The sequence below is a fragment of the Henckelia pumila genome, chromosome 4 (assembly GCF_033568475.1).
Source record: "Henckelia pumila isolate YLH828 chromosome 4, ASM3356847v2, whole genome shotgun sequence".
Lineage (NCBI taxonomy): Eukaryota > Viridiplantae > Streptophyta > Magnoliopsida > Lamiales > Gesneriaceae > Henckelia > Henckelia pumila.
Window position 1 is genome coordinate 161,647,940 of NC_133123.1, and position 18,836 is coordinate 161,666,775.

At 35.0% G+C, this 18,836-nt stretch overlaps 1 long non-coding RNA gene across 1 annotated transcript; it reads left to right on the forward strand.

Annotated features, from left to right (window-relative positions):
• Positions 1-15,952: 15,952 nt before the first annotated feature.
• On the forward strand, positions 15,953-18,247 carry LOC140867370 (uncharacterized). Its single transcript, XR_012145127.1, has 2 exons — positions 15,953-16,839; positions 18,037-18,247. It is a non-coding gene; the product is annotated as an uncharacterized lncRNA (long non-coding RNA).
• The last annotated feature ends 589 nt before the right edge of the window (positions 18,248-18,836 follow it).

Genomic DNA, 18,836 nt, shown 5'->3' on the forward strand with positions numbered 1-18,836 from the left:
GCCACAAGTTGGCTAACCGGGCACCTACTCTTTCAATCTTCCACTTGCCCTAAAGCCAACTAGTCATACTACGTAATCCCATTGCTTCGCGATGTTTGTCAAACAATGGTCCTGGCAAGGGCTTAGTAAGCGGATCAGCGATATTGTCTGTAGAGGCCACTCTCTCGACACTGATGTCTCCTCTTTCCACGATCTCCCGGATGATGTGGTATTTCCTCAGTACGTGTTTGGACTTCTGATGAGACCTTGGTTTCTTTGCCTGAACAACGGCACCCGTGTTGTCACAGTACACCGGGACTGGACTAACAGCTTCAGGAATTACACCCAACTCTTGAATGAATTTCCTTATCCAAACCGCCTCTTTAGCAGCAGCTGATGCTGCAATGTATTCTGCCTCAGTGGTGGAATCCGCTGTGGTTTCCTACTTGGAACTCTTCCAAGAGACAGCACCGCCATTGAGCATGAATACAAATCCAGAGGTTGATTTCGAGTCATCCACGTCACATTGGAAGCTAGAGTCGGTATAGCCTTCCAACTTCAATTCTCTCCCTCCATAAACCATGAATAAATTCTTAGTCCTTCGCAAGTACTTAAGAATATCCTTCATGGCTTTCCAATGCATTTGACCGGGATTGGCTTGGTATCTGCTCGTGACGCTCAGAGCATAGGCCACATCCGGTCTGGTAGATATCATCCCATACATGATACTACCTATGCCTGACGCATATGGCACGTGTTTCATCTTCTCTATCTCTTCGTCAGTCTTGGGACACATAGACTTGGATAGAGAAACTCCATGACACATAGGTAGATGTCCTCTCTTGAACTCATCCATAGAAAACCTTTTCAATATGGTGTTGATGTAGGTTGATTGAGTGAGCCCTATCATTCTTTTAGATCTATCTCTATAGATCTAAATTCCTAGAATATAGGATGCCTCACCTAAATCCTTCATCGAGAATCTACCTGATAACCATATCTTTGTTGACTGCAACATCCCTACATCATTCTCCATGATTAGGATGTCATCAACATAAAGTACTAAGAATGTTACCGCATTCTTAACTACTTTCTTGTACACGCATGGTTCCTCTGGGTTCTTGATAAAAACCAAAATCCTTTATCGTTTCATCAAATTTCTGGTTCCAACTTCTTGATGCTTGTTTGAGACCATAGATTGATCTCTGAAGCTTGCATACCTTATGCTCGCTTCCCATGGATGTGTATCCCTCAGGCTGCATCATATAGATCTCTTCCTTAATGTTTCCATTAAGAAATGCAGTCTTTACATCCATTTGCCATATCTCATAGTCATACCATGCTGCTATGGCAATAAGGATTCTTATGGACTTGAACATTGCGACTGGTGAAAAGGTTTCATCATAGTCAACTCCTTGTCTTTGAGTATAACCTTTTGCCACCAATCATGCCTTGTAGGTCAATACCTTTCCATCAGGCCCAAGATTTCTCTTGTAGATCCATTTGCACCCAATTGAAACAATTCCATCGGGAGGATCTACTAAAGGCCAAACTTGGTTAGAATGCATCGAGTCTATTTCCGATTGCATAGCTTCAAGCCATAAATTCAAATCCGCATCAGAAATTGCTTCCTTGAAGTTTCTTGGATCACATCCAATGTCGGGTTCACTTTGATCCCCTTCAAGAAGAAGACCATATCTAATAGGAGGCCTAGAAGTCCTCTCGGATCTCCTAGTAATAGGCGTGTCTTGTGATGATTCTTGAGGTGTAGGATCACTATTTTGTATCTCGGGTTCTTCTCGAATTTCTTCGAGTTCCATCATCTTGCCTTTCTTATCCAATAAGAACTCCTTCTCCAAGAAGGTGGCATTCCTTGAAACAAACACTTTTGTTTCAACAGGATGATAGAAATAATATCCGATTGAATTCTTCGGATACCTTACAAAATAACATAAGGTGGATCGACTATCCAACTTATCTCCCACTGTCTGCTTCACGTAAGCAGGACATCCCCAAATCCTTAAGTACGAATACCTAGGAGCTTTGCCATTCCATAACTCGTATGGTGTTTTATTTACTGCTTTAATGTGGACGTTGTTTAACAAAAATACCGCCGTTTCAAGCGCGTATCCCCAAAACAAAGGTGGGAGCTCAGTGAAGCTCATCATGGATCGAACCATGTCCAACAAAGTTCGATTGCGACGCTCCGAAACACCATTAAGCTGAGGTGTCATAGGAGGAGTCCACTGAGAGAGAATCTCATTCTCTTTTAGATAGTCCAAAAACTCGGTACTTAAGTATTCTCCACCTCGATCCGATCGAAGTGCCTTAATACTTTTACCTAGTTTGTTTTCTACTCCAGCCTTGAATTTTTTGAACCTTTCAAATGCTTCAGACTTATATTTCATTAAATATAAATACCCATACCTAGAATGATCATCAGTAAAGGTAATGAAGTAGGTGTTGCCACATTTAGTATCAATCCTAAATGGACCGCAAACATCTGTATGGATCAAATCCAACAGATTTTGACTATGCTCAGGTTTCCCTTTGAAAGGAGATTTAGTCATTTTTCCCTTTAGGCAGGACTCACAAGTAGGTAGAGCGTTAATATCAGACATATCAAACATGCCCTCTCCCACTAGCTTGTTCATCCTCCTTGAGAAAATATGACCTAGCCTAGCATGCCAAAGGTTTGCCGGATTTTGACTATCGTCCTTCCTTTTAATTGTTGTTACCGGTTTATCAACATAATTAATTGGAACGTCTTTTAATTTTAAGCTATATAGATCGTTTTCAAGTTGTCCATTTCCAATCAAACATTCATTCTTGTAAATATTGCAAATCTCATTCACAAAATTGCAAGAAAAACCATCTCTATCAAGCATAGAAATAGATATAATGTTTTTGACCAAATCCAGAACATATAAAACATCTCTCAAAAATAACTTAAAATTGTTCTGCAAAACTAAATAAATGTCTCCTATAGCTTTGGCTTCGACTCTAGAACCATTCCCGAGCCTTAGCTGGGTCTCACCCATCCTTAGCTTACGACTTCTTGTCATCACCTGCAAATCATTGCAAATGTGAGATCCACATCCGGTATCCAATACCCAAGAAGAAGTATTAAGCGAAACATTTATTTCAATGTAAAACATACCCTTTGCAGTTCGCAACTTTTCGAGGTATTCCTTGCAGTTACGTTTACAATGACCGGGTTTCTTGCAGTAATGGCAAACGTTTTCATCTTTTATCCCAATTGAAGCCTTGGCATTTCCCTTCTTATTTGGTACAATCTTCTTGGGCGGGGCAGAACGTTTCTTACTCTTTCCACTTGGTCCTTTCTTAGAGTTAGAAGAGGAGCCAACCAAGAGTACCGGTTTATCCTTCTTTAGTGTGGCTTCATATGTGACAAGCATATTGACCATCTCTTCAAGGGTGGCCTCTATCTTGTTCATATTGAAGTTCATCACAAAACCATCAAACGATGAAGGAAGTGATAGAAGCAACAAGTCCGCGCTAAGTTCATGCTCCAAAGTCAAGTCGAGTGTTACCAACTTTTCAATGAGCCCAATCATGTGCACCCCATGCTCACGGACCGAAGTCCCATCTCGCATGCGGCTCGTCATGAGCTCTCTGACGGTGGCATACCTCTCCGACCTTGACTGAGCTCCAAAGAGTTCCTTGAGGTTCTTGTGAATGTCAACAGCATTCACGGCATCCTCGAATCTCCTTTGAAGCTCATCAGACATCGAAGCCTGCATGTAGCATTTGGCCTTGATATCATGGTCCCACCATAAATCAAGTTTGGCCAACTCTTTCGGACTTGTATTAGCCGGGGCTTCCTTCAGAGGCGGCTTCTCTAACACGTAGAAAGTTTTTTCCAAAGTAAGAATAATCTTTAACTTACGGAACCATTCCGTATAGTTTGCGTCAGTTAATTTGTTTTGTTCAAGAATTGAAAATAGTGGATTGCGTGGATTCATTGTAATATAATACTGAAAAGGAAACAGACAATAATCAATGATTGTTTAATTAATTTACTAAGACATAAAATATGGCGAATTTTATTTTATGAATTACATTCCCACTATTTTAACGATTTCACTACCCTCTAGTGAAAACGGAAAACTATTTTTCTTAGTGAGAACATGGAGTCCAATTGACAAATCATGATCCCGAATAATATCAGTCAACCATAATTTTCAAAAGGTAGAGCCCAATTACTTCCAAAGTAACCCCCATGTTTTTATCTCATGTCCAATAAGGGCACAATAATATGACGTCGTTTATTGTGACATGTCAAGATAACCTATCAATATTAAGTTGTGATGGACGGTCGCCATGTGGATCCCCCAATAATATGAGCCAATCCCATGGGAGTTCCACCCAACTTACAACATGTGTCGATCCAATGTACAGCTTTCCGACGAACCGGCCCCCCCAATAATATGAGCCGGACCGTATCCGCGGGTAGAATCTCATACATTGATCGTTGATGGAAGGTAGGAATATTTAAACAATATTTAAATTCCCTTTTTATTAATCTTGATATCAATTTTAAATCATATTTAAAATGAGGGATTTTTAATTTTGAAAATTTGTCTCATCATGCAATTTATGTATGCTTGCGGGATTCATACAATTTTGTCTAAACATGCATACATCAATAATATCATATATTATTTAAGGATGATCGATCCCATTAACTAATCGACCCGTGGTTGCCAATCACGATTCTAAGTCCAATCCTAGGTGATATGCAAGTATGCAATGCAATCCTATTACATTGTGCTTCCAATTTACATTTCTTCGGTCTTCATTGTCTGCTGGGCCCACCATTTCTTCAAATCTTTGTCTTCCACTAAGTCTAATAAATTTACAATAAATTTCGATGACAAATATGGGATACATTTTTAGGGGTTGGAACGGGTCATAAACCAGGCCCACTTTTATTACATATGGCAATCATATTGGGCTATAAACCAAGCCTATTAATAAACACCAACAACAATAAGACAAATGTAATTCACTTAACATACACCTAAAACATTGGTCATGGCAATCGATCATCCTTTTATCCAATAATTAATTCAATAACTAAAATAATTGGATAAACATGCAATGACATCATAATTAAAAGATAAAATCATATTTTATCTTATCCATCCATAAGATCATATCTTATCATCAATTGTACCAAAATAATTAATTTTATAAAATCTAATTTAACGGATAAAATTTATAAATTTTCCAAAAATTCAAATTTATCCAAAAATCAATTTTAAAAATTTCGGACTCGAACAATTCGATCCGATGCCTCGTGATCTAATCAAAAACAATTTTCGATCGGATCAAATACTAGAATTTCAAAAATTCAAAATTTTTTTTAAAAAATAAAATTTTAATTTTTCGGGCTGCCCGGGACAATCCCGGGCAGCCCGTGCCCCGACCGGGGCTCGGGCTGGGCAGCCCGTCGCTGCCCATTGGGCAGCCCGGGATCAAAACTTTTACGATTAAATTTGTGTAAGTAAAATAAATAATCACAATTAAATATTTTACCTTAAAATCTCGAAGCGAGATTATGGACACCAACAGAATTTAATCTGCTCTTGTTGTATATCCCCGGAACTGATGAACGAACGTTTCTTCAATCAGGTCCACGAATAGAAAACAAAACCCTCTGATTGACTGCACTAAAAATCAATCAAAAGTTTGCGTATAGAATAAACAGATATGATCTGTTAATTCAGATTGTAATTTTTCATAAAAATCACAAGCCGAATTTTCTCTGAAAGGGACAGAGGATTTCGAAAATCCTCTTGAATAATCTAGACTGATTTTTGAAAATTCAAGACTGAATATCACACCAAATTTTCGAACACTGCAGTCCTATTTATAGATAATTTCTAGTTATAATTGTATCAGGACTCTAACTCCTTAAAGCCCACAATCCATAACTTAAGCCCAACAAGCCAAGCCTGTTGTTATAGAAATTAATATAAAATTCATCGTGACTCCGATTGATAAACTGATTTCACCAATGTGCACAGAAACCATTCTGCATCTTTTAGAGTCAAGATAATTTTTCTGAATCCGAATTCACTGATTTCCAAAAATGTCCATCCCTATGTCATTTTAGAAAATTTCACTCCCTTTAGTTAAGAAGTCCAACTTCTCTTTCATTAAATTTAACTCTTTAAATTTAACTATCTCTACGGGGTTTTAGTAATCCATTACTTGTGTAACCCTCAATGGTTCAGGAATACAGCTAACCGTGGGCTCACAACTCCTTGTGACTCGGAACAACAATTTCCGACTTACCCATCGAATCATGGTAAGAGCGCCTAGCAACATTGCCCCATGATTTCCTAGGTATTACTGATAGTGCCTGCAAGAACCAGTAGATTTTGGTTAGCGTACAGTACGGTCCCTTCAACCATATATCCCGATCGAATCAACAACCATTGGTGCATCGAGAGTCGTTCGAGATTCGATAACTATGCATAAAATCTTGGAGATCAAATAGTGATATCGCATGTGTTACTAGGATAACCCATTAACCTAAAATACATCATGTACTCTGGCCAGAGATTCTTCATACTAATATCTCCTCAGATCGCATAGGATATCCACACTCGCAAGTATGTGGTGAATCCTTGACAACAAAGCATCGACTCCTATATGTGTCGTAACTGTACCCAATCCCAACACCTGATGACCCCAATAGAGTCGGTAAACGAGTCAAAGTACAGTACTAGCATATAGAGTCTCAATGATGTTTCAAGTAATAAGGACTAATGGTGTACAACCAAAACCGCGGACTTTATCCACTCGATAAGTGATAACCACTTGGAAAGTTCGAATAGGATAGTTCGATCATTCATCATATGAATATCCATTTGCATGCTTTGAACATCTCTATGTTCCATACCAATGAAACGTGGTACTCGGCATGGCAAATGCTAGTCTCAATCTCGAGCGATCCTTATCCTTATTTGCGGACGGCTCAATTGACTAGGAACTGTTTAGAATATACAGTAACTATAAGATGTGTTTCATGATAGTCATCCCCATGTGCTACCACATCTTACATACACTATAGTATATTCAAGGTCTTTATCAAAACAACAATAGTATATCATAATATAACAATATGAAGAAAGATAAAGTCAATGTCGTTATAAAAGTGTAAATTATATTAAACAAAAGATTGTTTTACATAGAGTCATAAAAGCTCTTAGCCACAAGTTGGCTAACCGGGCACCTACTCTTTCACTTCCGACCTGGGATTAGGAGGTCATAACCCTCGGGCATCCCCGATCTCTCCCTAATGAAGGGACCTAGGTCAGGACTTATATGGGAGGCCAACACCTCAAACCATTGTTTACCCTTAGCAGTTAATCGGGCTTCGTCCGACCTGAGTCTATGTAGTCGCCTTAGTTTTTCCTCTTGAGTCTCAGATAAATCTAGCTTTGAGATTGGATTATCAGAATCGGAGGGCTCGGGGTTGTTAGGGGGAGAGCTGGGTGCTTCAACAAATTCCACTATTTCTCTAATAGAAGTCTCATCTGGGGACATATTAATTAACCTAGTGAAAGGAAGACTTACAGGTAGAAGAGTTGCAGCTCGGTAATGATATAAACATGACGGGAGCAGGCAGTCCAGGTCGGGAGAGCTCTCGAAATTTTGACAGCGTAACAGTGCAAGTGAAAGGTAAAAATCAAAATTTTTACTGACCTATATATATAGAGGTGGTGAATTGATCTAGACCGTTTATTATCATCTCGATCTACGGCTCAGGATGGGACAAGTCTAGGCCTTCTAAGCCTCGGGAGGTGAACCGTCAGGAGGCATCTGGGCCATTCGTAGAAAACATATCACGCGGATCCTGATCTGGACCGTTCAAAGGAAACACATCCCGTGGATTCAATTCTGGGCTGTCTGAATGAAGCACGAGCAGTTTGGGGTCAGGACTGCATTATTGGTCTAAATTCATTCTTCTTTCAGACCAGTTAGGGAGGTACCATTGATACCCCATGAAATTATTTTAACCCAAACTCATTCATTATGGGTTGGCCCAATTATGGGGTTATTATTATTATGCAAGGTACAGCCCAGTTTCTACCTGTTATGCCTTGTTAGGAAATGGGCTGGTGTTAATGGGCCAACCCGAGCTGGGGCCCAATGGGCTGGGCATACGTTCCCAGTTCAAGTAGGATTCGGATGCCTTGAAGATAAGCTTGATCATTCTACAGATATTCATGAGATAGGGATAAACTCAAGGATGGTCCAATGAGTGAAGAGTCCTACTACAGGACGTGTTATAATTCGACTAGTTAACTTACTCTATTTTTTCCTATAAATACAGGTACTGTTATGGTTGTGTTCGTTCATTACTCACTATTCATTATTCATCATCATTCACTCTCACTTTTACACTCACACACTCATATTCTCTTATTTTCGCACTCATCATACTCTCTGCCTTCAAGCCACTGACTTAGGCATCGGAGGGGTCACGCCGAAAACACTTTCGGCGCCCCCTAACCTAGCTATTGCTTGTGCAGATTTCATTGATACCCGACCCGACCTGCTATAGAAAGGAATTATATTGGAGGATCCATTTTACCAGACCAAACCCGAGGTAAAATTTCGACATCATCAACATAAATATAATTAAATGACGTGCTTGAACGTTATTTAGAAATTATATTGTTTCGTTACAACATTGGTTAATTTTCGAAATTGTTATATTTTTTTCATTTTTAAGCAATATATTTTTAAATTATTAATTAAAAGGAATTAACTTATATACTCATTACTTATTAGTTATTACATATGTGATACATTAGTATCCATCAAATTAATTATCAATTGTTTTTATCATTAAAAAGTAAATAAAATACTTTTTTAAAAAAAAAAATTGAAAAGCTTTGCATCAATTAAATTTGCGTTTCAACTTCAAAGCCTGATTTGGTGCAAACGCTATTTTGGTGAAAAAGAGAGCGTCCCTACATTGGAGACAGGACCTCGCTCTATTTTGGTGTAGAGTTGGAGATAAGTCCCGGTGAGAGTTTGAAAAATAATCTTGATCAAATAATTTATTTGAATTATGACCTTTATTCAAAAAAAAATTACAAACTAACCTTTAAACATATAGAAAACACAAAAACTAATTAAAGGATAAAAATAGAAGGTTAAATTTCAAATTCATGGTTAGATTTCAAATTCATGGTGAAACAAAAGTCATTTATTATGACCAGACGTAATGTGTCAAACATTCACTTTTGGTTTTTCTCCCAACGAAATGGTCATTTTTCTGTCACATCCTTATTCGGGACAAAATCAAGATTTTCCGCCAACTGCTTTTCATTTATCCACTGGACCGTTATGCAACATCATTCGAGACAAAATCAAGATCTTCCGCCAACTGCTTTTCATTTATCCACTGGACCGTTATGCAACATCTTAATTTGTTCAAATGTTATTGCAATCTGTTTTTGCCAGTTTTGCAAACCGTGCAGTTCACTTCATGGAACTGCCAGGTGAAATTCCAAACAGGCAAGTGCATCTTTGATTTGCTTCTACTGTCATTCCATTCTGAAGTTACATGTAATGTTTTCGTTTCCCTTTTTGTATAATTTTTTAATTCTCGAGTTAAATTAAGTTTATCTTATTTTATATTTTATGGGGTTATGATGTTCTTTGAAATTTTAATATTTACTATCCTAAAGTTAATAGAAGGATATCAATCAGGTTTCATGTCAATGTACATTTATGAACATGCATTATTAATTGATACATCCTTCCTGCAGTGAACTACACTTTTTCATAAAACACTGAAGAGCGATATATTTTGCATGGCTATCCGGAGCAGGAGTTTATTGGTCTTAATTTTGGAGCACAGCACACAGGTAAGGAAATTAGGCCTCCTAAATCCTAATTAGTTCAAGTGATTTACCTTTTAAAAAATATCATTATATTAATTACTGCAGTATGAAAACTTTTGTGTAGAGAACAAGGCTCTCTTTGACTATTCGAAGTTAGGTGAAGGTGAATTGGTCAAACCTAGTTCACTTTCAGTATCGGAGTTCCATTTCCTTCTCGTGATAGGGAACAAAGTTAAGGCGAGTCCGAATTAAACCATTTTCTTGTTGTTGCTGTTGTTGTTGTAGCATATCTAAGTGTGAAAGATAAGCTCTTTCCGTGAGCCTTTTTGAAATTTTTCTGTAAGGTACTATGAATTGTTGGAAGGATATTGTTTTTGTCAGCTTGATGATAGTTTCTGAATTATGCTGTTTCTTATGTTTTTCTATACAAGTTGCTTTTCCTAGGTTCTTGTTATGTTTTCCTGAAAAATTTGGACATATTCTCGATGGTGAATGAAATAGTAGAATACCGAAAGCTCAATTTCACTAGTCTGGCTCGACATATTCACCTTAAAATAAGGCTTCACGATCAGAGAGCATAGTCTCCAGTATGCAAAAGCTCTGGCTAAATGGGATTTTCTTGTTTCCCTTCCCATATATATTGATAATTCAAACGATTTCATGTGGTATATATTTTATTAAATAAATATTTTACAACATTGTAGAATCCATGTAAACTAGATGTTCATAAATTCTATAACACTGTTATATTAATTAATCATTCATTTAAGTTATTCATTTACTATTTTTTTATTCTTAAAAATAAATATACATAAAAAATATAGAATCAGTCCTCTATTTATAAATTTTATTAATAATAACATAAGTATAATTAAATGGCGTGCTTGAACGTTAATTAGAAATTATATTGTTTCGTTACAACATTGGTTAATTTTCGAAATTATTATATTATTTTAATTTTTTTGAAGCAATATATTTTTAATTTATTAATTAAAAGGAATTAACTTAAATACTCATTACTTATTAGTTATTACATATGTGATACATTAGTATCCAGCAAATTAAGTATCAATTTTTTTAATCGTTAAAAAGTAAATAAATTTTTTTTAAAAAAAAATAAAATTTTGAAAAGCTTTGCATCAATTCAATTTGCGTTTCAACTTTCAAAGCCTGATTTGGTGCAGAGTCAGGGAAACGCTATTTTGGTGAAAAAGAGAGCGTCCCCGCACTGGAGACAGAACCTCACTCTATTTTGGTGTGGAGTTGGAGATAAGTTTCCGAAAAAGTTTGAAAAATAATATTGATCAAAAAATTTATTTGATTTACGAGCTTTATTCAAAATAAATTTGCAAACTAACCTTCAAAGATATAGAAAACATAAAGACTAATTAAAGAATAAAAATTGAGAATGTTAGATTTCAAATTCATGGTCAAACAAAAGTTATTTAGTTCACTAAGGTTGGTGGTTTGATGGTTCCCGTGAATACTTTTTTTTCACAAAATAAATATTATTCTTTTGTTTATATAATTCAATTTACGTTTGGATTGAATGATTTCAAATTTATTGATTTGAGATATATTCAAATGTATTTTTTTGTTCAGAGAATTAACATCATAAACTTCAAATTAATTATTTCATGTTTATATAGTATTTTGTTTTAATTCATATGGATTCAAGGAGACTCGATAATGATGTCATTTGAAATTCATTTTCTTTTATATAATTAATGTGTAAATAAGTAGTGTATGAATTTAAATTTTGATATGTGGTTTCTTTGTTAGCTATAAAATATAATCGAAATCGATGGATATAAAATTTTTTCATTCATCCAAAATGCAAACGTAATTTATTTATTTTATTTTCATATATATGTGTATATATATATTGATAGTCCGGGAAGCCGAGGACTATCATATAACCCGGGACATAGGTATGGTTGCCCGTGCCCGGAAGATGAAGAGCACGGGTCGAAGGTGGATGTTCAGGAGAGGTATTCCCGAAGTGCTGAAATCCATGCAAAGCAAGGCTGGATAGGAATGAGAATCAGGATTAGGGTCCAAGCTCGGACTGATCATCAGGAAATACCAAGTCAAGAAAGAGAATTGTAACTCTTTCCCGCCCACATTTTCGGGACACGTTCTTCCATCTCGAGCATGATTGTGAGACGTGGTCTACTTGCTCACATCGTGATTCGTGATCGTGGTGAGAGAATTTCGGGGAAAGATAATCACTCAAGGCTATAAATACTACTGTTGAGGCATAATAAGGGTATTCTTGTCACTCTCAAAAAATAATTACTCTCTATATTTTTTTGATTTTCTGGTACACAGCCTTTTTCTGACATGAGCGACGAAGTGATCAAGCCGAAAAATCTTTCCACGTTCCACTAACTCGTCTATTGTTTGAAGTGTGTGCAGAGCTCAGAAAATAAAACACTTATCATCTATCCATTGTGATTATACCGTCAGAGTCCTTCAAACAGTTGCCCGAGCAACTACCCACCTTGACTACCTCGTTGTTCCCGCACATCATCATTCGACTACTCGGTTGTTCCCGGGCATCATCATTGACGCTATGATGTGAAAGAATTGTCTACGAAAATAGTAAATTCACACCAAAATGAAAATTATATAAAAGGAAATGATCATTAATATGTGGTTCATACCTACCTCATTAAATATGTAAAATAAATAAAATATAAATAAATACACGAACGTAAAAACTTTTTGATTTCCTTTTCACACAATTCAGATTTGAATCTAGTTTTCTTTGAAATTATAAACTACATTTATAATTTTGTTTATGCTTGCTTGAATTAATTTAAATATAAATAAATATATATGTTATTATATTTTTATCAATGTGATAAAATATATTTTATTCTATGTAATTATTTATTTATTGAGCGTGATTTTATTAATATATAATTTTTATATCAATTAAAAAAATTAATATTGATAGAATGAAATACAATTTATTATATATTTTGAAAATATATTGTATCTTAATAACTTATTTATCAATGAGTAAAATATAAATATATTTTAAAAATATCAAAATTTTTATTTATTATAAATTTAAATAAATATACATTTATTTTTTTATCCTTTTAATCAATAAAATAGCTTTAAAAATTAAAATGTACACGTAGTTGAATTTAGTAAAAATAATTGGACTTAGTAGAAATTTTATCAAGGAGTAAAATCAACCCTGTAGTTGGATCATGTACCATTTAAATTATTGTGTGTACCTGTTTGCTAATTTTTCAATAGTTCATGTACCAAATAAATTTTACTCTCTGTATATGTGTATATATATATAGAGTTTTGTTATATTGCCCACCAACCATGCCCAACTCTGTGCCCATCATGTACAAGTCAACTCACCTATTGTACTGGTCAACTCACTTATTGTGCATGGTGGGCACAAAGTTGGGCATGATTGGTGAGCAGCATAACAAAACTCGTATATATAGAGAGAAATGTCAAAATGAGTTAGACACGTCGGATTGGCCGTCCCGCCATATAAAAAAGGTGGGTTCGGTTGATAATTTCCAAACTACCAAATGACGGTCAACCCGTTCCGGCCATACCAAACGGTGGGTTGTTGCGAGCAGGGGCGGCCCTGGCCCTGGGCAACCAGGGCCCGCGCCTAGTGTGGGGCCCCAAATTTTTTTTTTAAAAAAAAATTATTATATATATATATATTTATATATATAAATTTATATATTATGCTCTCACACAAAATTCATCCACATAAAAAGGTTTTTGAGTTTTTAATTTTGAGAGTTTCGATAATACTTTGCCCTTTTGTTAGTTTGTAGTTGCGTGCGATTACGTGAATTGCCTATCAATAGTTTAAGAATTCAGAAAATAGAGAAATACAAAATTTACGAAAATACACAAAAGCATTCAACAAAACGATCCAATGTATGAATTAGAAGACTCTTGTTCAAATTTGTTTTATTTTCGAATTTTGATATATTGTTTAATCTTATTTTGATTTAATGTTTTTGTTCACATTATTTTGGTTTATGGTAAGATGTTAATATTTTTTATAATTTCACATAGATTCTGAAAATTCGAGGATTGCAGGTGTGAAAATGAATATTTTTCCTATGATCGTGGTTACGTATCAAATTTTATTGATTATTTCTGTGTCTGTATTATCAGTTGAGAAAAGTTTTTTCAAGTTAAAATTATTGAAATTTTATTTGAGAACCACAATGAGTAAAGAAAAATCGAATGATTTGACGATCATCTGCATAAAAAAAACATATTGGAAGATATATCTTATGCCGACATAATTGATGATTTTGTTTCAAAAAACATAAGAAGAACCAATTTTAAATAATATTTTTGTTGATTAAAATATTTTGAAAAATTATTTAAACCTTCTTTCATTTGTGTACTTTATTGATTTATATATTTTGGTTTATTTTAATTATGTTATTCGAATATATATATATATATATATATATATATATATATATATATATAAATTTTCAAGTTAATACCAAAGGCTCATAGTTTAAACTTTGTCCAGTGCCTCGTTTTTCTTAGGTCCGCCCCTGGTTGCGAGTCTGCCCAACCTGCCAATTTACACGTAAGCTCAATGGGTCGGTCCGTCCCGTCACCTAAAATAGTTGAATTGAGTTGGGTTGATGTTTTTTTAACCCGCCTAAAAAGATGAGCCCACCCGCCCCGAGACACACCGATAGCCTATTTTGATAGCTTTATATACACACACACATACTGACACACACTCTCTTTCTCATGAGACATACTTTTGTTTCAAAAAATGGATAATTCACAATTTAGTCCATCGTTTTATGATGTGGTTTCGATTTCATCCCTCATGTTTCAACCGACCTAATTTGGTTCAAAAATTAGAGGACGCTTTCCGAAATCGGTCTTTTCATCTAATTAGCTGTTAAAATAGACGGAATGTAAAGACCTGATATGTTTAACTCATCTCGCTCATTTTTTTAATTATTTCTTAGGGATAATTCCCAATTTAGTCCATCACTTTTTGACGCGGTCCTGATTTTGTTTCTTATTTTTTAATTGACCCAATTTAGTCCTCTGTTATTCGAATGCTTTCGGAAAGAGATCCTTCCGTTCAATTAGCTGTTAAAATAAACGGAATGAAAAGTCCTAAGATAAATAAAAAAAATCATGAAAAAAATAAAGACCATAATCACATATCTACAACATAAACATACTTATTTTTTTTATAATGTTATTATATGTAAATAAAATTTATTACCACTTTTTATTTAAAAAAATATCTACTTTAGTAAATGAGGGTTTTGGCATAAAAATAATCGAATATATTTTCAAAATTTAAATATCCTATAAATCCTATAAATATTTTAAAAGTACATTTTTAACGTGTTTTTTAATAATTTCTTAAAATTAAATTTATTTAATATATTTGATACTAACTAACCGATTTGATATCAAATTTAATTAATTATTTACTTTTATTTAATAGTAAGATACGAACTAAATAAATTTTAATTTTCTTAAGATATCAAGTATAAATATGTAGTATATATAATTATGTTTGTAAATATTAAACATTAACAATAAATTACAATAAATAAAAAAATGCATATTGTACAAAAACTAATCTTGAAACTCAATTTTTTATTTTAGTTTTGAAATATTTTTTCAATTTTTATATAAAAATAAAACATAAAAATATTTTTGAAAAAACGAGAGTTTCATTGACAATTTTTATGTTTATATTTTTCATAAATTTTTATTATTAATTTTATTCATTTTTGGTCCCTAGAATTTAATAATATCATAAATTAGTTCTCACAAATATATTTAATTATAAAATAAATTATAAGGATTAATTTTGTTACAATTTTTAAAGTTTAACGACTAAAATTGTTGTGTTGAAACGTTTAGAGACCAAACGTTTTTTAATATGAAAGTATGATGACTAAAAATGTTGTAACACCCGGAAATTTTAATGCGTAAATTCGCATGCATAATTAGGAAAATTTAATTATTTAAACTTTAGAAATATGGGTTAAATTTTATTTATGTGTTATTATGTGCATGATTTAAATTATTTTAGCATTTAACCCATAATTTTGGAAATTTTAGATTTTTAAGAAATTTATTAATTTTATCGCGTAGACGGGACCGTGGACGGACGCGATATTGATTTTTTTTTTATCCCAATTATTTTTAAGAGATTTTAGTAGCCATAAATTATTATTTTGAACTTTTTATTCCCAAAATTTTTGGTATTTCATTTATGTATTTTAGAAAGCTTGTTTTTAGCCCAAATAAGTCATTTTAATAACTTTTATTGATTTTTAAAAATCCCTTGATAAATAATTTCGGGATTTATATTTTTTTAAAGATCAGATTAGGTGGGTATTAGAAGTTTTAAAACTTATTTTTATAGTATATTATTTAATTAGTTAATTATCCTAAGTATAATAATATCAAAACCCCACCTTAACCTACCCAAGACCCCACGCCTAAAACTCCTCAGCCGACACTCCCACCCACTTCATCAGATTCTTCACCATTTTCTTCAACCCCAGAGCCGAACCTTTGAAGTTTTTAAGCAAGTTTGAAGGTCCGTTCGTCTCGGAGCACCGTACACGTCGTTTAAAGCTTGGAAATTCGTTTATCTCGGTGAAAGACATGTCTATTCTTTTTCTTTCTCACCATATAAACTATTTACATGATTTATGACAGATTCACAAAGTTTTTACTCGGTTTATCAAGAAAAGGTTTGAATAGGATTGAGTTATTTCATTGCATGCTCACGTTTTCTATATTTGCTTGCTTCATGCCTCACGTTTCTGCCATGGTGAAGGTCCAGCTGCTGGTGCATGACTATTTGAGTGTCTTAGGGTCCACATGGTCGAGCTTGGTCAGGATTTGGGGCTGGAAGAGGCTGGAACCGAAGCCATCTATTTCTGATGCGCAACAGGTTGCAGTTTGAGCGGGTTTGAGAGAATGGTTTGTGTGCACTGTATAGGACGAGTTTAAGGGTGATTCCAATTGGGTTAGAACCCAAAGACGTAGAGGAAGTTATCACAGGTAGTTCTCTAGCCAGTGATGGTCGGATTTGGGCGGCCGAACGGCCGGAAGTCCGGCGTCGCACGCAGCGCGCGAGCAAAATTAGGCAGATTTTGTTTTGGTTCGATCTCCTTCGTTAGGACTCCGTTTGGGCTGGTTTTTGGCTTTCTGGAAACGTCTTAAAGTCTTCTAGGTGTAGGTGGTGGTGATCCTACCATTGTGTTGCCGGGGTAGGGCGGCCAATGCCTCTGAACAGAAGCTGGTCGCAGCCGAGAGTAAGGAACAAGAGGGAAACGGGTTAGGGTTTTGGGCAGGTCCGGGTCGGGTCTTGGGGCCTGGGTTGGGTCTGGTAAGTTTTGGGTCGGGTCAGGTTGGTCCGGGTCTGGGTTAGGTGGGCCGGGCTCGGGTATTTTTATTTTTAAGTATTTAATGATTTATGATATTTTTTGGGCCAAATTAATTAGTTATAAAATTATTTGGGCCTCCAAATAATTTTATTTGGGCCTCAAATATTTTACTTAAGTTAGCCCAATGGTTTTTATGGGCTTGAGAGCCCATGAGAATTTTTGGGCCAGTCCGTGGATTTTTGGGCCAGTCTAGAGATTTATTGGGTTTAATTAAGTTATTACGGACATATTTTCAGTGCATGCATTCATAAAAAATTTACATGTTATGATTATGATCAAGTGTTGAGCAGAAAAAATATTTTTATGATGGGAATTGAAGTAGTGTGACAGCACAGAGGTGGTTATCCACTATTTATGTTAAGAGGTAGTTTACTACCAGCACAGAGGTGATTTATCACCGCCACGTACGTTGGTTCAGGAGACTGATCAGTCGGCACAGATTTAGTCACACTTACTGATAGGACCATAGACTGTTTCAAAATATCATGCTCAACTATATTAAGTATGCTTATGATGGCAAGTTATGATTATGATTAAGAATCAGGATCAGTGATGTTTATATCAAGATTATGCAATATTTTATTCATGCATGCATGTACACGTATATGTATTAGTATGATTATGTGATGCATTATTTTAACCTTTGTTATAAAGGATTAGACATGTTGAGCCTCTAGGCTCACTACGCTTATATGGTGCAGGTGAGCATGATGTTTCATTTGTAGCTCCTACCAGTGGTGAGGATGTGTGAATGATCTGGCAGAGGACCCCGTGACCGTCTCATCGAGTCCTAGCATGCTTTGAGTTATTTATGAGAGCTTTTAAAACATGTTTCATATTTTTATGTTTCAGTGGTTGAGAGGAATTATATATTTTATTTGTGGCTTTCTAATTCAGTTGTTGTTTGGGTGATTTTCTGAATAATAATTTTATTACTGCATGACTTAAGATTTTTATTTAAATATAAATATTTGGTTAGTATTATTATTTTTAATGCTTATACTTATATGTATGGGCATATATATATATATATATATATAAATTCTGCATTTTTATTAATAGTAGGCGTTTCATTTGGTATCAGAGCACGGTCCTTGGAGGGTGTCTATCTGTCACGTGAAGCTCAAAAATCCCACTACCGGTCTGTAAGTTTTAAATGTTTTATTATAATTTATCAGGAGCATATGATACGACTTAAGATTTTATGTTAGCAAGGTTTAAAAATACTTAGTTATGCATTGCGATTCACGTAAAGAAATATATGGTGGTGCAGAATGCCTCCGAGACAGATGATCAGGCATGGTAATCCTCCACCTCCACCTCCACCTTCACCTCCGCAGAACCCGCTTACAGCATTGGAGCAGGCCAATGCAAATATGATGGCGGGGATCACTGCTCTGTTGGAGCAGCAAGCTGCACGACCTAGACTTACGCATGATGAGGACGTGGCTGAACGGTTCCAGAAAAAGGGATCGAAGGAGTTTACAGGCACCACTGATCC